Below are 22,848 nucleotides of genomic sequence, written 5' to 3'. Positions count from 1 at the left end.
TGTCCAATATTTTTGCTTACTGTGCCAATTCTTCAACTCATTATCCCTTGTAATTAACTTCCTATGATTACATTAGAGACCCTTGATCATGGAAACAGAGAATCAGCCTACAAAATTAGGAGAATGTGAATGTAATAAAGTTGTAATGGATTCTGGTCAAGCTGTATGACAAATGTAAAAAACACACTGTCCAGCATAGTATGAGTGAAAATGAAAGTAATAGTCAGCTTTGGTTCCAGAAGTTACATTTTATAATCCAAATGGTAGCGTTCCACTTGATAAGTCTTTTCCTCTACTCAAATTATAGAATATGACTTTTACTACTATGACACAGTTTTAAAACTAATTCTTTAAAGATCTGTTAAATATTTACACATATTTGACAGGAAGCATCTATAGCTAGAAAGTATTATCCCACACCAAACCTAATAAAGGTAAGTACTTTACAGTCAAAATGAGTGTCATGTAAACTGCACTGATCCCCATAGTGGATACAGGAAGGAATTGTTACTTATACCGGTATTTTCATATGCATGAAGGAGGAGGAATTTGGGGCAGGATCCCTGAGTATGCATTTACTCTATGCAAAGGAGTAAGAGCTTAAGTCTTGAAGCACAGAGCCATAGTTTGGGACTCTACATAGACCTTGGTTGAACAGAGGTCTGTTCATTTAATTGGTGTGGCTCAGATCCCTATTTACATTGCCTTCTTGGAGAACCTTAATAACGACAGGTTTTCTTTTCGGAGCATGTATTAAGCCTATCACTTAAGTCATATATTATGAAGGAGGACATTAAACAACTAGAAATACTCTACCAGGATTTGTCTATTTTTTGGCTACTAGTTCACACATTTTTTGCATGCTCTTGCCTTGTTACAATACAATTATATACACTCTTCCCCGTTGCCCTTTCCTCTGGTGTGATACAGTTATAGTAGAAGGCGTGGCTAACATAGGTGGTGTTGGAATGAACACATTCAAAGAGTAACTGTTTTGACAAAGCACTAATTCAAAGTTTAAAGACGACAAAAATAAAGAAAATTGCCTTTGTTTTCACTGTAGCTACCCTGAAGCAGTTTAACTGCTTAGCAATCAAGAATCCTGGGAGTCAGTCCACAATGAAACGTCACTAGAGTCATGCTGGATTTAAACATTATCCAGCTAGGTTACTTTTTCTTATGAAGAAAATGTCACTGTCATCTGCATCACTCACTCTCCATCTCCCCTGAACAGGTGACGTATAGTTTATAGCCCACACTTACAGATGCATTTGATTTAGGTGCTGTATTAAAGTGGAAGTGTCAAGGTGATTCATCTGTCTACCGCTGCTGACAGCTGTGTTACACAAAGTGCGCTCTATAGCAAGCACTGATTGGATCAAAGTAGTAGGAATTCCATACTGGGGAGGAGGGGGTATTTTTCCTCTTCTAATTCCAACATAAGCACTACCTTTTGACCACTACGATAGGACAAAAATTTGGATTATCTAGCATCTTGTACATTCTAAATATCTCATTGGTCTCAGACGCAAGACCAGGAACTCTTACCAGTTTAGCAGGAAAGTTGTTTGAAAAAAATTTGGACCACCATAAAATAAAATAGATAATTACATTTTTAAGCACTTTCACAAAATCAAAACTTCGGGATTAAACTTCAGAGTTAGCACTTTTTTTCCCTCCAAATGGCAGGATTAGGCTGAACCATTTAAAAAAAAAAGTTTTGCTGCAAACTTTGCAAAACCTCGATATAAGAATCTTTAAATTTTCCCTTGGAGTGCATTTGCGAGGTTTCACTATTTGTTCTTTGACATTATTAATATTTTCATAGCAAAATTAATATTTTCACTAATGAATGATGATTTTTCACTACTGACCTAATTTGCAAGTTTTCACAAAATTCTTCGCTCTGTGAATCTTAATATGCAAAAACTAAGGTTATTCATAGTTAGTTTCACACTATCTTTGCACTGGTAAAACATTCACAGCATACTAGTACATTGTGATCTAAATCTGAGTGTGACTTGATCCCATCTTCTGGTGAAAAGTGAACGATGTTGGCTGAATCTAATGGTAGGAATACATAGACAGAACACTTTTCTTTGTGTGTGCGTGAGTGCATGCTATCGGAGATGTCATTTGCTCGAGCATGAACTATTGAAACAGTAAATGGTAGTAACTTGTGATAGCCTGTACTCTTTCAACATACCCATCATAATCCCTGTTTTTGTAGTTTAAAAATAATTCTATGCTCAAAAGTTATCTGAAACTCAGTGCATCAGCTGTCATCTCAGGTGATATACATAGCATAACAATAAGTCATATTGCGTTATAATATCAAAACTAGCAAGTCTCTTTAGTAGTTTCCTACCCTTTAGATAAATACTAGCCTTAATTTTAAATGTTACTTTCAGTTTTATGTGGACTAACGTGCCTGGTGGTATTTTAAAAGAAAAAAGATTTTGAAACGTCTAATATACTGATTTTGGGGGTCAGGGGATGCAGGGTGGAGCAGAAGAACAAGCTGTATTTTGCTACACAAAACACTAGCATGAAAGTGCAGACATTTTAGATTATAACATCCACTTTTATAAGAGGGATATAACTGATGATAATACTAGCTCTGAGTTGAAATGTGGCATGGAAGATACTAAATGGAAACTTTTAATAAACATTTGATCACTTAAGAAATGGAGGAGTCCCAATAGAGAATAGTTCAGTTATTTTAAGATTATTTTCTGCACTTCAAGTTACTTCAAATAGCTTTGTTTTAAAAAGATTTTATGATGAAAGACGATAAATCCATCACCAGCCTCCCTTCCCAGTCCCTGAAACTCAAAAACCAAATATTTAGAAAAATAAAATAAATGGAGTGTTATAAGAGGCCATTTGTTGTTGGAGCATGGGACAGGGAGACAAGACTTCTTGAATTCTCTAAAGTTGACTCTGCAAGTCATTTTCATCCACTGCCTGTGACTCCATAGTTAAGGTGGCAGCTACATTTCCATTACAAGCTTGATTTTGTCCTTCAACCCAACCAAATTCCATAAACAAAGGAATATCAGTCTCAAATTTTGCAGGTTAAGTATGGAGCCAGTTATTGACTATGATATTATAATTATGGAGCTATTTGCCAGAGTCCGGAAAGCTGTCTAATATTGTACTTAGCTTACTGCACTGGTACAGTTGGGTTCAAATACAGTATACAGACTGGTCAATCAAGCTACTTTTAAAAGTTAATATTTTAAGTACTAATGTGAGAATAGCACATCAGGCCTGGCAGAATTAAATAGTATTTAAAATATTCCTAGCCCTTTTCTCTGCAGAGATAAGCCTCTAAACATGGTCTGACAGAACTGGATGGCTGAGTGGTTAGAGAAAGAACAGGGAAGCATGGGGTACAGCAGAACAGGGGGCATTCCAGTTCTCACATATACTAATTGGGAGGTCTTAGGACCCTGCAAGTCTTTTTAGGTCCACTGAAGTCAACTCCAGTTTTCCTTTCACACTTCCCATAAGCGTTAGTATGCTTATCAAGGGACTCAAAACTAACCCCATAAACCCAGGAGTGTGAGTTTCTGATTCTGTCCTGGTATTGCTAAAAGGGTCAATTTTAAGATTGTATGACTGACTAAAATATTAATTTCCTTACTTTCAAAAGTTTGGGTTTCTTGTAAATATAACTAATTCTGAATCAGATGGCTTTTTAATAATTGTTCTTGTAAGGATCTCTTCCCTTAAGTTATTGATCTATACTCTCAACTTTAATGAAAGGGGTTTTTTTAAGAATAATTATTAGTATTATGTAGAAAACCGAACACATGATCTACCCCAAAATCAATCAGAAGTAGAGTTTTGTTGTGCAATTTCGTGCACAGCAATGGTTCCTCTGGTTTGGGAAAGGACCTTTTAAATACTGAGCCTGATGTATGCACTCTCATTCTTTGAGTATGTCCATCAGAATGCCTCAGTTGTTTAATGTTACATGGTCTTTTTATTTGCGTCAGTTCATTTTTGACCATTTTATCCTCCCTTTTTATTTTCTCTTGCTCTTTGTGTGTGTCTCAATATTCTCTAGCTTTGTGTATATGTAGACTGGTTGATTATTTATTATTATTATTGCTGTTGGGACTACCACTAGTTATATCATAGAAGTGTAGGGCTGGAAGGGACCTCAAGAGGTCATATTGTCCAGCCCCCTGCACTGACAGGAGCATGTAAACCTAGATCATCCCTAACAGACATTTGTCGAACCGATTCTTAAAAAAAAAAAAATTAAAAAAAAATCCTAAGACAAGGATTCAGTAGCTCCCCTGTTTTAATGTGAACAGTGATCTAGACTTTCAAAGATAAGCTTGGTCAATGAAAGATTGTGGATCAGAATAAAAATGTTTCTGGTCATTCCCATGATTTGTACAATGGCTAGTTAAGGAATTAAATCCAAAAACCTCATGTACAGAAATAACATGTACACACATCTCTGATACAATCTCTAATTTAAGAAGCTTCTAGTCTGACCAACATCTATCAAGTTCCATGACTACCACGGGACTTCACAGGAATGGCTTTACTTTATAAGATGTATTCCTGGATCTACATCGAGATGCAAAAAGGGCCAGAAAGAAAAAACCAAGGGGTTAGGTAGGCAATCTTAGAATACCTTGTTGTGACTTATTCATAACACCTACACCCACATCGTATGGCAAATTGAGACCTTGGGTAAAATCCTGGTCTCATTGAAATCAGTGGCAATGGAGTCAAGATTTTACCTATCATATAAATACTAGTGAGAGTGATTTTTTGAATTTTTTTACCTGAATAATTTAAAGTGCTATTAAAACATGTCACCAATTGTAGTTGCTGTATAGTACCAATTTTATGTCAGTGTACAGATCTTACGTTGAAAATTTACATGAACATGAGTGAAACACCTTTCATCATAATATGACATAGGAATTATAAATAGGCAGGTTTCTTCTATGGAACCTTACTCAAAAACTTTGAAAAGAATGCCTTTCACTTAAGGTCATGGGCAACTTTGCAACTGATGCTAAATGGAAAGGAATGGCATGACCTGAAAAAGCAGGTGATAAAATTGCATAGCTTTATGCGATGCTCTGTTAACACAGTATTACTGGAATCCATTTTGCTTCCTTCTAAATTATGATGTGAGTAGGGTTAAAATCTTACTCAAGCATAATTAAATTTGGTAACAGTATTAAAGTATAAATACTTTGTGGAATCAATTTTTAATGTGCTATTAGTTTCAACACATACATAGCATTTTCCCATGATTAATCTGTTTGGATTTAATTTTTTATCCTGAAATTGACTGACTGTAAAGATATTAATTCCATAAAACTTTTGTATTTCCTTTAGTCTCACATAAATAAAGGCTTGCCTTAATAAGGTGTCCTGCATGTTTGGATACAACATGTACTATATTTAGCCTAAATTCCCCTATTTTAATCTCAGTTTTAATTGTTTTGATATTATTGTTGAGACTTGAAATCTACCCCAAGGTGTCCTCAAAGTTATAGCAGAGGTTCTTTCTATTGGTGGCTGTTTTCTTAGCTCTTTGTGTGTCACTACCACATCACCACCTTTCGGTGACATGAACTGAAAAAAATATTTATCCAAGTTACATTACAAGACGGCAAAAACTGAAAAAATGGTGCTAATACTCAACACAGAACTCCTTTAGGATTTATTTTCCATATGAAAATCATTAACTTGACTGTTTTAAGTTTTAACTCTTCACAGTCTTAAGAATTGTAGAATATAACTAGTAGCTAATATCACTAGTAGCTAATATCTTATGCATTAGATAACCTCAAAAGTGTGTTGGCATTGACCTTTACATATTATGGGTTGAATTTTCAAAAGTGCCAAAGTGGTTTAAATGCCTAAATTCCACTGATAGTAGACTAAGTTCCACATATTAAGTTATGTATGTGCTTTTGAAAATTTTCCACTACATCAGCAGTTTTCAATGCAGGGTTTCAGTCCCCCTGGGAGGGGGGGGTGTCACAAGCGGGTTTCAGGGGGTACACCAAGCAGGACCGACATTAAACTCACTGGGGCCCAGGGCAGAAAGACAAAGCCCTACCACCCCAAACCCCGCCACCTGGGGCTGAAGCCGAAGACTGAGGAACTTAGCTTTGTGGGGGCCCAGGTGGCATGGGGCCCCTGGCAATTGCCCTGCGTGCTACCCCCCAATGCCGGCCCTGGTTTTTATATGCAGGAAAACAGTTGGTGTGGCACAGGTGGACCGTAGAATTTTTATAGCGCGCATGCGCGTGTGTGTGTGTGTGGGACAGGGGGAGTGTTCAGAAAGAAAAAAAGGTTGAGAACCCCGGCACTACCAACTTGAAACTATTTCAGCACCTATTGAACTACATTTTCTAAACTATTTGTGTGTGAAACAGATTAGACTCTCCTGGGGAAAGAGCTGTGCTTTCTTGTATGTATGTACACTGCTGTACTAACTCAGAGAGCGGTAAGTACCAAAATCCTTCTCCCTTTGAGGTCCACGACGAAACGCAAATTGATATTAGTGGGATCAGGATTAGACTTAACCGGACGAATCATGATAATATTAATAAGGGACCTGAGCCATCAGTTATTGCACAGGGAAACTGCCAGATAGCGTCAATAAGAATTCTGCTTGAGTAAAGAATGAGTGGCAATTAATAGGGCAGCCTTCGGAACAAAATAGCAAAGTGATGCTGAAAATTTTATTTGTTAAAATGATAAATCAAATACTGTATACTAAAGGGAAAGTGTCTGAAAAAAATCTCTGGCTCAATTCCCCTTTCAGTTATATTGGTATAATGCTATTGAAATCAACTAAGAGTAGACATTGGCTTCATTCTACAGTGCAAGAAGTACACTGCCAAACAACAGCGAACTGTGAAGCCTGATTTAGCTGCTGAAACCAAGCAGCTATGATGTACTGCTATAAAACTGTAAACAAACAAGCAAAAACAAAAACTCCAACCACCCCTCCCCGCACATGCCAAAACCCCGCCCCCAACTTCTGAATTGATCTTTCTAATATCAGAGCTTTTGAAATAAATTCAGGATGTATATAAATGAAAAGCAATTCAAAGACATATTGCAGGAACATGCAATAAACAAGTTGTATAGAGGAACCACACACACATTTTGAATGTCTAAATAAGAATGCACACTGGATAAAAGGTGTACTTGGTCTGGTTACACCACCAGTTTCTGTATGTGTTCTAATACACTTTAGGCTGCATTTCTTATATCGTGTGTCTACTACAGTAATTTAAAATTCTAATCAAGGATATATTGGCTTATATGTAACACAGTGATATATTTGTTATTTTTAGGTGGAATGGATTGTAAACACCCTATTCTTCTACAGCTGTCTGCTCTTAATGCAGGGAGAGAGTATTGTCAGAAGATTCATGAATCCTTCCAGTTTCCCTCAAAAGGGAGCAGAGAAATGAGCTCAAGAGGAAGTGAAAGACACTCCTGGGCAGGGATCCGGAGAACAGAGCAAGTCCTTGCACTGTAAGGAAGGCTAAAGTAAGACTACCTCTTTTTTCCATTCTTGTATCAGCCACCAATGGGAACACTTTTTTGGCTTAGTCCCAAAAGGGATAGGACAGTTGTTTAACTGCTGGCTGAAGAGCTTGTCTAATTTTATATTTTGCACTGGCCCTGCACTCCTGGGCATCTCACAATGGAACCCCTGCAATCTCAAAGGTGGGAGGGCTGTGCCTGGTCAAGTGGGAAGAAAGGGGATGTGGCTCCTTTATAGGTTTCCCTCTTTCTTTGTGTTCCAAGAGGATCAGGGAGACAGGCATCACCTGAACTGGGGGCTGGCCAGAGGGGCTCAGGTGAGTCATTGGCTCCTTGAGCACCGGAGTGAGGGGATACATGCCATGTCCAGCTCGACAGAGCCTTCTCACACTTGGTTCTAATTGTTGGCACTGCCTAGGGAAAGGTGTCCAGTGCAGATACTTCCATATGGGATCCAGTTCCCTGATAAATTGAATTGGTAATGGACTTTGAGGAAGGGATGCCTAAAGAAGCAGGTAATGGGGTGGGGGCTACTAAAGTTTGGTTCAGAGAGAAGACAATCCACTTTCCCCAGCCTCTTAAACTATATATGATGATGAGAGGGTGATGGGTCCCAGCACAGCAAAGGAACTAAGTTCAGAGGGGCTGATAGCAGACCTCCTCAAATCGATGGAACTGAATGAGAAAGGAATCATGACATGCATTGTATGACTGATTTCAAGATAATTCCCACAAGAGTTAGATTAATATAGCTGTGTCCTAATTAAACCATAACCACCTCCCTCACATCTTGTCTTTCTTCCTGTATGCCCAGGACAATAGGTAACAGGTCGTTCCTTTCTTTAATATTTTGCACTGAAATTATTACAGTTTTCTCATTATAATACCATGTTTTAGGAACAATCCTGACCACTTTGACCCTTTATGGATCCTATAACCTTGACTATCTTAGTCATTAAGTCCTTGGAGTCAACAGTGTTAGTTAGGATTTACAGCAGTGTATTTGAGATCTAAATCTGGCCCTTTATTTCCAAGATTTATATCTGGCGATTATATCATAAGAGTTTAATTACTGAGATCCATAATGAAGATAGTCATTTGACTAAGGCCTCCATAGTTGCACAAATTTATATTTAATTTGGATGTGCATCTATGCTCTTTTATTTATTTTATTACATTAAGAACAATGGATTCCCAGTCGGAATGTACAAAGCTGGCCGGTCTAATGATGAATCTGCTCTGATAGTGGTATCAGCTGGGAACTTGTAACCTTGACTTCTGTACCTCCTTGATCTCCATACTCACAGGCTATTTCAAATATCTCTCTACCTGAATGTTCAGGACATAGTTATTGATATCTCTCCAAAAATAACTAAGTTACAGCAAAACCAGTTTCAAGCACGTCATTAATAACTTTCAAGTCAGCAACTCTAACTAAATGCACATATATTTATACCAAGAATCATTTAGAGACAGTGCTTGACATGGAAAGTTTAAAAAACCAATTGTCTCATTGTATTCATAACATCCTTATGCTTAATATGTACTCAAATGCAGAATACCATAGAATGTGCCACAAATGCCATGCCATTGCCATGATTCAAATAGTTACCTCTTTACACTATCAACCTTAGCCATAAAAAATAAACCTTCAGAGTTAGAAGAATGCTACATACTTTCATATAGATCATTGGATCCACACCACTTCCCTTACTAATAAATATCAGAGATGTTATATTCTCTCCATAGATTATAATACTGGACTGTCATTTTTAAAAAGTAAATTAAATTTAAACCAGAATATGGATCTTGTATGAACATTACAGGGGCGGGGGGGGGGGAACCCACAGAAAGGAAGTTACATTGGCTCAGATTTTCAAACGTATTTCAGCATTGCTGTGCTCAGCGATGCAACGCATAACTGATTTAAGAGTCTAAATCACATTTTCAAAAGGGATTTGGGCACTTAGGAACCTAAATCCCATTGACTGTCAATGGAAAATGGGATTTAGGCTCCTAAATTAGTTAGGTATTGACATGCTGAGCATAGAAACACCCAAATCCTTTTAAAAATCTGGGTCTTAAGCAACGGGTCTAATTTTTGAAGTTACTTTTGTTCATTTAATGCCTTAGTTTTTATTGTTAAAGATTTAAAATGTATTAAGGTTATATTTCTTTTACAGTGAAAATACTTCCGACAGCTCTCACAAATAGCACAAGACAGATTGGTTTATAATGAATTATTTTTATAGTGAAGTGGTTAATGAACATAAATTGACCAAAAATTCACTTATTCCACTGAATTGTTCCTGAAACAAACAAAATCAGATAAAAGAAAAAAAATGCTTTAATCTGAATAATTTTTGAATCAATTACATTCATAAAGATAAAAGAAAATATATCTGTTCACAAGTAGGTTTCTATGTTTACTTAACAACTAAACAAATATTTTCTAAAGGTCTGAGAATTTTCCATACCATCTTGATACAATTGAATGGAAGACCCATTTAGCCTAATGAGCATTATGATTAAATCATTTACTCACAGATCAAAGGAGATTTTAATTATGTAAACGAGTTGTTCAGAAACATAAAATGTTCCATTAAGCTTCACAATTAATAGATACAATATTTATGAGTTCAGATTGTTTTCCTTGTTAAAATTGATTTAGAAAAAAAGTTTCCCTGGATGCACTGATTGGGGGAAAATTATTTTTAAGCCATAAAAGTAGCAGGCGTGCAAAAGAGTTTACTACCTTTTTTCTTTTCCTCCTAGTCTTTTTTGTTGTTGTTGCTGCTGCTCTAAGCGCCTTGTCACCAGATGTTCATTATGTGTATGAAAATATTGAGTTCATACAAGTATTCATTCACAGCATGATCATACCCTACTGAGTGCATGTCATTGTGGTGTCTGAATGAAAGCTGTATAAAATTACAGTTTGCAATTTTTTAAAAACCACAACAAAACTATTTCAAATTGTATCACATACTATATATTACATATATCACGATGTAAACAAAGAAGTGAACTTTTGTAAATGCAAGTATTGTCTTTGTTTTAAAATGATTCTCTAACAAAACAATTCCCTTGGATAAAGTGTGGGACTTCCAGATTAAACCATGCTCCAGAAAGCAGCTCCTCCATTAAAGGGGCTTGATCCTGCTTCCCCTACGCAGGCAGAACTCCCTTTTCAAAGGCAACAATGAAACCTTATGATAGATGGACTGGTAACTCACTATATTGCATGAGCTTCTAAACAGGAAAGATTAAAATAAATTCAAAGAAAACAAATGACAGAAAGAATGCTGATAAAATATGCAAGCTGTATTAGTTATAAGGTAATATATTTCTACTAGAAGTTTTACTAAGGAAAGCAAATCAAGAGAATGGAAGGCTGCTGACACTAAATCTTGAAAAACCCAGAGAACAGTTGTAAGAAAACTGATTACTACTTAAGAATGATGAACATAAATCCTTTTGAACTCTCAAGGCTAGCTGTATGCATCAGCAAAACTTTCTGCCAGCCATTTCCTACATGTAAGGAAATCCTGAAACAAAACCAAAATGTTTAAATACTGGAAAAACTGGGCCAGATTCTGGTCTTAATTATGCTGATTGCAGTTACTATGGATTATGCCGATGTAAATGAGATCAGAATCTTGCCGAAAGCATTTCAGAACTGGCAGCACTGCCAGAAAAAAACCCACCTATTTGTCAAAACTCTAGACTCTGCTATAACAGGTTCTCCGAATTCATAAGATTACTGCTGATCATGTCTTAGACTTGCAATGAAAATGAAGCATAAAATATTTGCCAAAATTTGTACTACTGAACCTGTACAAAATTCCAACATCTTCAAGCCTATGAGTCAACAGAGAAGTTGAAGTCATAATTTTCACACTTAAGGAGTTCAGCATATTTATACGCAGCCACACGATCTTATTTAATTTATTTTTAGTTTGCATGCAGCTTGAACCTGGGGTTAGATTTCCAACTTATGAAACAGCCAACAGAGTGACATGAATCCTATGACATAGGGCAATACAAATCCTCCGATGTGATTCTAGAGTTTAGATTCCCTAAAATCACCACCCCAAAGTCAACAGCCAATTGGTACATGCTAACAATTTTTGTGTTTTTTATACCTTTATCCTGTTATTCAATTATACCTGCACCCAAAAATTGTTGCACCCTGAGCATTTATCAAACTCTCTGCTGTAGCTTTGAGATACAGAACATAGTTTATAAATGCTGAATTTAGTGTGAAAAACATGAACAACAGATGTGTGAATAGAAATTATCCTAATAATTATCATGCATAATACATGAAGACTATTTTTTATTCAATGTGCATGAGAGATTATGTTGGCAGAGGAACAAATAGATGAAATAGTTTAAACACATCTTCCCTTGTGTTTATTTCTCTACTAATAACGCTCACATTGTTAACTAGTCGCTTTCTACATGCTTCCTTCTACTATGCAGCATGAAGGTGAGAAAAATGGACCCCAATATGGAAAGCAGTACTTCTGTAGCATGTGCTCCCTTGAATGGTTCCCTTGGGAGAATCAGGTCTCTGCAATTTGAGCATGGGCACATTGTCCAGTGCTTAGAACTGAGAAATAGGTGCACTCTGCAGCATGCTCTCTAGGAACTTCATGGATGCCTTCCTGCTACCCCTCACTTAGCTCTCCATGTACTGCAGGGAATCATAGAATCATAGAATATCAGGGTTGGAAGGGACCTCAGGAGGTCATCTAGTCCAACCCTCTGCTCAAAGCAGGACCAATCCCCAATTTTTGCCCCAGATCCTAAATGGCCCCCTCATGGATTGAACTCAGAACCCTGGGTTTAGCAGGCCAATGCTCAAACCACTGAGCTATCCCTCCCCCCTAAAAATTTGCAAGGGAGTACTTGGATGCAATGCCTGCAACCCCTTGCCTATAGAAGGGATTTGTGTGGGTGCAGGAATTGGATCCAATAGCAGCACTGTTCTAAAAGGTTTTATACTGCGAAGGGAAGGCAATGTCATGGATGCGATGGGCCCTTTGCTTGGATTTAACAATTATACAATTTTTAAAAAAAGTGATATAGAGTGAGTTTAACATATAAACTGGGAGGAAGTTGGAAGAAATGGGGCAAGTTTAGAATGAGTTTGGAAAGAAATTATTTAAGTGCTTTGTATTTCTCATGTACAGACAGACAGACATTGAAAGTGGAGAGGCAGAGGTAAAGAGTAAAGTAGACCACGCATTAATGGGCTGTTCAGCTGCCTAATGTACTAGGACAGAGGGCAAAACATACCACCAGAGCTGTCTCATGGTCTTGGTACTTCACCTTTGAAATGATGATGTTCGAAACATACCTGCCACAATATTTTTCCACAAAGCCTTTACGAGGAACCAATAGGAAAGGGGTTAATGCTTTCTTTTTATATCCATGATGAGCTAGAGAGGAGAGAGATTTAGGCCATTTTCATACTTGGGTGCCTAAGGTTAGGCATCTCTATATGGATTTAGGCACCCAATTTTTCTCAAAGGACAACAATTTAAAATACAATTTAATGCTGTTTCATTTTTTGTTTCCAGAGATATATCTTATTACTAGATCCAGCACCATTCAGTACAAATGTATCAAAAAGAAGAACGTAGTGACAGCATAGCTGTGTCTATATCATTTCTATATTAGGCTGGAAATTTCATTTTAAATATCATTCACAACCTGCTGCAGGGATTCCAAATATTCACATAAACTTTTCAGAAACTGACATTAAACCAAACACCTGTGTCCCAAACATTTTCGGCTTCGGAGCACCCCCACAATGACTACGTTACTTAAAATTGTGAGGTGGCTCTGTTAGGGAAAAGGGCTATCGCACAAGAACACGATTGTCTCTTTGCTGTTCGAGTGCACTTCCTCTCATTCCCTAGTTTCTGTCAGACCTTTTCTACTGTTCTTTTCCTACTCTATTTTAAATTTTCCCAGTAACTTTAACTGTACTCCACAGATTCATGAGCTGGCGCAGCACAGTAAACATGTGCTGTAAGAAAGCTTTCCACAAGTACAGAAAGAGAGGTCAACCAGTTAACTTTCTAATAATTATGCATCAAAACTCCACCCACCCTGAAACTGTGTGTGCACAGCTCCATTAGAGTGAGATACACATATATGGAACTAAACAATGGCAGAATTTGGCCTTATATATTATACATTCACGTCCATAAAAGACCTTGTTCTGCTGGGTATCCTGACCCGAAAGATACTCACAGATACTCAGATCACGTTTGCCACTTGAATTCATTACTTCAAACTGTCTGACAGTTTGGACCAAGCAGTCTCCAGAACACATCAGTACGGCTATAATCCAAGTGTTATGGAACATTTTTGAAAAGCTTCTAAATAATGTTGTCTCTTCTCTGGGCAAAATCCTGCCCTTGAAAGCTGTGTGGCAGGGAGAGAGGAGATGCTACACCGACTGCAGTGACCCTGCTGGTACTGAGCTCAGTGCAGGAACAAGTGATAAATTGATATTACTACTCCAAAGACGAGCACCATCAGCCCCTTATTAGCTTATGCTGCATATCTGGGGGCCTGAACAAGATCCTTGGAATGGTGGTATGCCAGCGACTTCAGCAGCAAGGCTCCCTTCCAAGTACCTGCAAGTGCTAGTGCGGAATCCTGCCCTGCTGCTGTGAAGATAAGCTCTGGGGGTAAAAAGTGTCTCTCTATGCCCCTTGCAACACTGGACAGGTCTTCGGCTCTCTCTCATTAATGTATCTATTTTTAACATACTCTAGCTAAAAAAACTGACATCAAAAGTAAGAGATGGTGATCACATCCATCTCTCCATTAGTGGAGGATTTTTTCTTTCAATATATTGTCTGCAGCTTTACGTAGTCCAGTTTAAATTACTCAAGCAGGAGAGCTTCCATTCCTTTCCTTGGAAGATTATTCCACAGTCTAATTGCTCTCACCATTATAAGGTATGCATTTTAAACTAGTTTATTTTCTTAATTTCATCCCAATAGACCTGGTTAAAGTACCCTGTACCATCCTAAATGCTTGGTCTCTCTTGTTACTGTTTATACTCTTCACATACCATCTATACATATTTAATTTTTAGCTGGGGCAGGCACATACAGCTATTTCATGTGCAAGTATTCAATATTTGTCGTCCCATATCTGCTAGATCTTTATTTTGGCTTTGGTGAGGTGGGAGTAATTAGCAGGATAAAGGAGAAAACTATAAAATACCTGCACAGATTAAAGATAAAATAGTTGACAGTCATGTTTTTTTATGTTCCCTGTTCCATTCTGCACCGAAGCCTATAAGATTATGAGAAATAAGCAGAAAATTAGGATTTGGTTGTGTATTTAACCAAAATTAAGTGTTTTTATAAGCAAGATGGCTCTTCTGTTATTTTCATCACATCTGCTAGCTAGTGGTAATGTTAAAAGTCCCCACAAAGATCCTAGCTCTTCATTAACTCATAGCTTGATATTTTGGACAGCTTGCTTGAACAAGGAAAACCTATTGCATGTCACTGTCTATAAGGAAGAAATAAAGATGATTTAGCTAAAAAGAGAAAAAAAAAATAGACTACTGCGACGATTTGTAAAATTATAACTATTTTAAAACATTTTGAAACTGAAGGGGGAAGAAAATCCTGCCAGTTTAATTAAAATAACCTTTACCCAACTTGTGCTCACAAAAGCTTATACTAAAATAAATTTGTTAGTCTCTAAGGTGCCACAAGTACTCCTTTTCTTTTTGCGGATACAGACTAACATGGCTGCTACTCTGAAACCAACCAACTTGTGTGGTTACTTTCTAATGGATTAGAGAGAGAAGCAGTAAAAATGTCTCTTTTTTCTATGTTGTTTGCTGCTCCCTAGTGGAAATAAAGCATAATTTCAAGATGGAAGGGAAAAAGAACCCAAAGCAACAAAGCAAACAAGCCCTGCTAAAAGACTAGTTATTCATAAATGTAAAACTGTGCCAGTGAATACTGAAAACTTAGTTATTAAAGGCTAAATATTTAGTCCACAATTATCTAGCCCTCTATTTTTGAAGGAGCAAAACTTCAAGCATAAAGTATACCTGGCCATAATTATGCACATATAATTATTTGCACCAACAGTTTAGGTCATTTGGACATCTAAACCACGGACAGTATCTGGAAATCTGTCATCTAAATTGTTGGTGCAAAAGTTCTCGGTAAACATTTATGTCTATAATTATTTGCAAAAACAGACACCAGTGTTTGGTAACTTAGGCTTTAAATAGGGTCATTGGGGGTATTGAAATACAATCTGTGAAAGAAACAAGGTTTTTGCTGTTGTGAAAAGGATAAGTTCTGATTTATTTTAAAATGAGTTTTACAGTCTTTACTGTCCTAAACAGATGTACTTTCCCCACTTTTCATGCTTGGAGTCCACTACCTGATTGCATGAGAGGTCTAGGATCTTGTGATGCTGAAAAAGATTGAATATATTGCACCTGATAGTACAACCCTGATTGTTTTGAGACTAGGAAAGTGACTAATGTTGGACAAAATTGTGGATCTGAAGGCGCTTCAGGAAAATGGGAGTTGAATACATGGTGTTGATCTGTATACCCAATTCTAAAATTGTAATTACACTACTGATGAAACTAAAGCCATGAAATAAAAAGGCAGTTTTCAGTCCCAATCTTGTAGCAAATAATTACGCATGTGAGAAGCTGTATGCGCATGAGTAATCATATAGGACTACAATGTGCATGTTCAAAATGATTCAAGTGAGTGAAGTAAAATATATAAAAATCCAGCTAAATAGTATAATCTGGGGTTACTGAAATTTAGCAACTAATTTTACATCAGGTGTGTTTTAAAATATTTAAATTTCAATAAAACTTTCCTTCCTTCTATTTCATAAAACAATATATATGGATTATTTTGAAGACATTTTGCTGTGGTACATTAACTAACATTCTTTTCTAAACATTTAGAATTCTAATGGATGTATCATCTTCTACATTAAAACACAACAGAGCCAAATACTTGCCCTCAAATACATACTAAAATCAAAGTGAATGACACTTGTATATCAACAGGTAAAATTTGGCTCATGATGTATGGATATAGTTCATGACATCACCCTTTAAAATTCAGACATCTAATAATTCTAAGAATCTGTACTGTGGAATGAAAAAAATCACAGTGCAAAAGAAGAAACTTTGCTTGGTCTGCAGAACTTTGTAAACGTGAATATTCATGTGTTGGGGTTAGAGATTTCTTGTTTGTTTGTTACTGCCCCTTCCATGAAATTGATTTCCTAATTACCTTGTTTGCTTCCTCTAATCATAGAGAAAAAGGCAATAAATTATACAGTCGCCTGTGCTACTGAGACGTTTACAATAAGATTCTGCGAATGGTACTATTCGCATTTTTAGTTAACTCATTACTAAAGAAACCTCATTGTTGGCAGATCATCTTATTCTGAAGTCAAATCATTCATTGAGATTTTTATTTTAAGTTGCTTCTGGAGTAGAAGCCAAAATGCTTCAGGGCCCTGTCAAGGTTCCTTCCCCACTCTGAACTTTAGGGTACAGATGTGGGGACCTGCATGAAAGACCCCCCCCAAGCCTACTTTTATCAGCTTAGGTTAAAAACATCCCCAAGGTACAAACTTTGCCTTGTCCTTGAACAGTATGCTGCCACCACCAAGCGATTTAAACAAAGAACAGGGAAAGAGACCACTTGGAGATGTCTTTCCCCAAAATATCCCCCCAAGCCCTACACCCCCTTTCCTGGGGAAGGCTTGATAATAATATCCTCACCAATTGGTACAGGTGAACACAGACCCAAACCCTTGGATCTTAAGAACAATGAAAAATCAATCAGGTTCTTAGAAGAAGAATTTTATTTAAAGAAAAGGTAAAGAATCACCTCTGTAAAATCAGGATGGTAAATACTTTACAGGGTAATCAGATTCAAAACATAGAGAATCCCTCGAGGCAAAACCTTAAATTACAAAAAGACACACAAACAGGAATATACATTCCCTCCAGTACAGCTTATTTTACAAGGCATTAAACAAAAGACAACCTAACGCATTTTCTAGCTAGATTACTTACTAACTTTACAGGAGTTGGAAGGCTTGCATCCTTGATCTGTTCCCGGCAAAAGTATCACACAGACAGCCAAAACCTTTTTCCCCCTTCCAGATTTGAAAGTATCTTGTTCCCTCATTAGTCATTTTGGGTCAGGTGCCAGCAAGTAGCTTCTTAACCCTTTACAGGTGAAAGGATTTTGCCTCTGGCCAGGAGGGATTTTATAGCACTGTATACAGAAAGCTGGTTACCCTTCCCCTTATATTTATGGCAGGGCCTTTTAGAATGCAGCTCTCTGAAACTTCAACTATGTTAGGAAGATCCCTCTTAGATTACCACCCAACCAGGGGTGCTGGAACAATTTTTATAGTGGGAGTGCTGAGAGCCTTTATATAATGGAAACCACTTCAAGCTACGGAGTGCGGTAGCACCCCCACACACCTAGTTCAAGCACCTATGCACCCAACCACACTAATGCATTACTTAATTACTCATTTTCACTTTTGGATATTTTCCTAAAGTATAAGAAAACTATATATCTAGGCTACGTTTTAAAAAATTATAAATACTCTATTAAATAAAGCACAGTGAATAATTCACAAGGAACATTTTACTCAAGGAATTTTAATCTTTTTCTACTTGTGGAATGTCTGTAAGCACAATTAACTCCAATTTATTCATTATACTAATTTACCCTTATTTTGACTTCAATTTTTTTGTCTCTGCTGATTACAACGCACACTGAGTATCTGGCTGTCTATTTGAACTAGGCTGGTTAGCTATGAAATGAAAATTCAACTAATACAAAGTAAAGAATAAAGCTCTGAAGAACACTTATAACAAAAGCCAAAGCCAGGTGAAACTTGCCTGTTTTAAAGCTTCCAAAGTAGAGCTAGTTGAAAATTTGAAATTCCATGCCATGGGAAATTCTGGAAAAAAAAGTTGTTCCAGTTTGGAATGACAGAATGAATTTCAAAAGTTCCCATGGAACGGAAGTCTGAAAAAATGTTTAGAAATAATTGCACTGCTTTTGTTTCAAGAATTTCAGTCTGTGCTAGGGAACCTGGAAGTCCTGAGAGCCCCCAGCATTTCCAAACTCTAGTTTGAGTTGGGATTCTCAGGGCTTCCTCTCTATCTGATGCAGAGCCAGGAACAAAGACCCAGCTAGAGCTGGGTCTCCTAGGGAAGTCTGCATGGCAGGGCTACCTCAGAGTCCATATCCTGGAAATCCCGGAGTCTCCAGCAGCCCGACAGGAACTCTACCCATGTTCTGCATGGAAGTTTGTCAAAAACAATATATTTCCATGACACATTTTGGTTTCAACCGATCATCATTTTCGGACGAAAACCTGTTTTATTGGAAAATTTGTGACCAGCTCTATACTTAAGTGAACTGCACCTATACTATTGATTTTAAATACCATGCTAAGAGATCAGGGCAACAAGTAGTTGGTGGAGAATGTAGTAGATAAATCCTCATTTCATTTGCTATAAATTATTTACTAAATAGTTAGGTCATCGATACCATCCGTAGAGCTCCTAATACTTGACACCTTCTGCCTCCCAGAAGCAAGTCCTAGTTTCTAATGTCTGCCTTCCATGCATAAGAGGAATGAAACATTACTGTTGATAATGTTACCATTGTATCTAATCTTACTTCTCCTGCCATTATTTCTATATCTGTGTTAGTACTGATTATTAGTACTTTTTTGTTTGTCTTTCATCCCTATATAGGGTCTTCTCTTTTAAAAAAATTAAAATCTCCTGTTATGCATCTGAATGTCAAAAAATACACCTCTCCAATGTCCCATCATCCTTCCTTTCCACAAATCATTAAGTGTTCTTATAACTAATTTTCTACACTGTAGCATACAAGTATGAACTAGGAAGTGGTAGAAACCTACTTAGTTAACCTAATAGTTACCTACTTTAAACAACCTACTGATTACATTTTCATTTTTTCCTTCATGACCACACATGTGCCTCTAAAGATTTTCACTCTATAAGAATGAGAGTTGCTGACCACAAGGATATATAATGGTTGCTAGTAAAGGGTCAATATTTACCACAATATGGTATCTGAAATACCTCAGCATTTCTCTATTCTAAGAACAGAATAACCTATGGTATTTCCAATATAATGGTGTGGTAACTGTTATCTGATTACTCAAATTCTGATCAAGACAAAGAAATGAAAAAAGCAGAATTGAAATGTTTACTGTTCTCATCACTTTTTTCTGGACTGGGAAGAGGTAATTTTTTTTGAATTCTCTCTGCATAAAAAAATTTCATGCAAAATTATAAAATAATCATGCCATTCAGATCAAAAGGTCCCATTCAGAAGTGAGTTATATAATGACCCTGTCCTTGACGTCATGATATTTAAATGAAAAAAATGCATCTCAAGAATATCAAAGATATCACAGAATATTTGGCTGTACACAAAAAATGTGGTACATGGGACTAGTTGGCATACTTAGGGAGACATATCTAATATTTAAGTTGTTGACTACAAGTTTTTGAAACATTTCTGCAACGCTATGCGTTCAAAGTATACTAACTATTAGGAGAGGGAGATCATTACGTAACTATATCTCTGGATGGGTTGTATACAGGGATTGAATCTGGGATCTCTGAATCTATTAGCCTCCACTGCTTGATAAATAAGTGGTAACCTCTCTATACTAAAGTAGCAACTAGATTCCATTATAAAGTCCTCGTTTTGTCCCTCATAACACAGGTTTAGAAAATTGGTTTGGCCTGATAATTGCCAGATATTTTCTGGGGGCACAGAGAATAGTTCTGTAATGTCTAAAGAAAATTTGTCAGCAGATTTTTGAGTCACAGGTCATTTAAAATTTTCCCTGATCTGAAGTTTGACTTTACTTTACTATTCCTTTGGGTCCCTATGCTAAAAAACAGATATTAATTATCCTCCAAATGGTATTAATTTTCCTTGAAAATTCATGCCCCAGATATACTTGAATATAATAGGCTATAATTAAGCAAAGTTACTATAGTTGACGGTTGAGGCTCAGCCCTGCTCCCACTAATGTCAATGGGTGTTTGTTTACCATTGATTTCAGTAAGAAAAGATTGGGCAATGTGTGAGCAAGAACGTGTCTTCTGGTGACTGGCTGTTGTGTGGAAAATCACATTACATATGAAATATAGGTCAGTTTTAGCTGGCTTCTACATGAAGCAGTTTTCAAGGGTAGAAATAGAAACGTTTTAAAATACTGCCATTTGAAAACTAACCATGATTCTCTGTCAATGAAGCTGACAGAGAAAAGAAACGTGGTGAGAGAATATTATCCTCATCAACCTTCAATAACTTTTTAAAAGTGAAAGGAAACTCCAGGAATCTGAAAACACATGCTTTTGCTATAGCCCAACAAAATGTTGTCAGGCCCATTTTCCTGAGGTAACAAAGCAATCAATAATTTTCCAAAAGTTACATAGGAAGCCATTGGCAGATTTGGAAATAGTCTTGATTTTTGAATTGGGAGAGACAGGCATCATCTCCTTAAAAAAAAAAAAAATCACACTGTCTCATAGAAAAAGGTTTTAATTTCTGTCTCTGCTCAGGCCAATGTGAATGAAAAGAGGACAAAAGTGATTCCAAGCACTGGAAGCAATGATAAAGTACAGTGAAAAGGGTTCTGGATTCAAGGAAACCTTCAGTGCCTTATTTAATGAAAGAAGGCTGAATTGATAGTCTCCACTAAAACAAATAGCAGCTAACTTTCTGGGTTCAACTGTTGCTAGGTTTTAAACAAATGGTGCTCTCTTAACTTCAATAAACATGTAAAGCTATATGGATTCTAAAGAAGAAATTATGGATGGCCCATGAGATAAGGTGAAAAGAAACTAACAGAATTAAATAGCATTAAAGTATATCTGTATACATATAAGGAGTAAATGAAACATGGAGTTGTGGGAAAGGAGGGAAGGTGACCGGTAGAGCAAGGGAAACAAAAGGGAAGATTTAGCTAGGGAATATAGAGTAGGGACTGGTTGTTGGTTTACAAGACTCTCCTCAGTCTCTTACTATCCTGTTCAAGTGATTTCTTTTAGGGCTTTTCACTACAAGAGGGGAGATCCAAATTCCTGCTGCTGGAGCAACCTGCAGCTTCTCCTGACACAGTCCTCAGCATCAGCTTTGCTTCCTGGTGCAGCATGCAGCCCCTTTCCCTGAGTTACCAGTATCCTTTTAAACTAACTGTTCCTCCACTGGAAACATGCCCTGTACCTGCTGAGAGGTGCGAACTCCCCCACCCAATACTTCTCTACTCTTAGTCCTGATTCAGTGTGGGGCCAGGAGACCCCTTCACAGATACCATCAGGATAAATAAGGGAGAGAGATTGAGAAGAGGTTCTATATGTGAAAAGTATTCTAAAAGTAGTTCTATGTGATTTGAAAATGGAGAAGAGTGCTCTAATGAAATACTATTGGCTGTCAGGAAACAAAAATTTCCAACTACCTGGTTATCAATTAAATTATGGCACTCCAAGGAAATCAGGAGAATCTTCAGCAGTTATACAGAGCAAATATAAAAGCACTCAGGATTAATATTCCACAGGCAACAATCTTGCATAGGCCAAGGGTGAACCAGATGATATATAAGGTCTTTTTGATTCTGAAATTCCATCAGAGTGTGAAAGAAAGAGAAGCAAACAAAAAGTTTAAATGAGGGTAGCAATGTTTACGATGGAATATAACGTACAACATTTCCTGTGATCTAACAGGATTCAGAATACATTTATTTTTAAACAGAAAAAACTAATTTGAATAAATATTGACTGTTCACAGAAAGGAGGAGAAAAGTTTGGACCCAAGGGGCTTAAATCTTCAGCACTTCTCTAAAGAAGTCTCCCCCTGCATGCCACTGCTTGTTGTTAAGTATCTGAACCAAACAGATCTACTAGTGTTGTATTTATTTTGTGTATTGCAGGCATCTTGGCTGCAGTTTATCACAATGACGGCTAAATCTATCATCCTCTACCTGGAGCTATAATAGGAGTGTGCTCAGATCAACAAGTCTTTCCTTCAGAGTAACTGAACTGTAAATTGTCCTTGACCAGTCAGACAAACAAAAACAACCTTCCCTGTTAATCTGCTGAAGACAAACAGTTTACTGTCTTTCATCCTCAGAAGAAGGATGTCAGTGGCAATGGTGTTTTATATGTCACATCTTTCACGC

The sequence above is a fragment of the Eretmochelys imbricata genome, chromosome 9 (assembly GCF_965152235.1).
Source record: "Eretmochelys imbricata isolate rEreImb1 chromosome 9, rEreImb1.hap1, whole genome shotgun sequence".
Lineage (NCBI taxonomy): Eukaryota > Metazoa > Chordata > Testudines > Cheloniidae > Eretmochelys > Eretmochelys imbricata.
This window is presented reverse-complemented; position numbering follows the sequence as displayed.